Here is a 437-nt window from a genome sequence, read left to right on the forward strand (position 1 = left end):
AGTGTGTGTTGTTCTACACATTTTTATTCCATACATTTTTTGAAAAATATTTTGGGCTAACAAACTTTCACGGTTTAATCACACGTGCAGTCCCTCTATTGCATGTGTTAAGTGTGTTTGCGCATCGGTGCATAGCCACATTTGATGGACAGAAAAAAAAGATTACAGAGGAAAAATAAATGGTATTTGCTTTATAATGATTACTTAAAATTCCTTTAATCAAATGGCCTTTAAGCTGGAATGAATTAATTGTATATTGCTAATTGGATGGTACCACTTACTAGTGAAACAAAATTATACACTCTACAAACGTGCAGTTATTGCATTCGACTGGTTTAACTCTATTAGGTTTTAATATACTATCTATACATATCTAAATCATGTAGCATTCGTTCGTTGTATAATACATTTTTAAAATCAATTACGTCTTCTCATCA

This window comes from Penaeus monodon, chromosome 27 (genome assembly GCF_015228065.2).
Source record: "Penaeus monodon isolate SGIC_2016 chromosome 27, NSTDA_Pmon_1, whole genome shotgun sequence".
Classification (NCBI taxonomy): Eukaryota; Metazoa; Arthropoda; class Malacostraca; order Decapoda; family Penaeidae; genus Penaeus; species Penaeus monodon.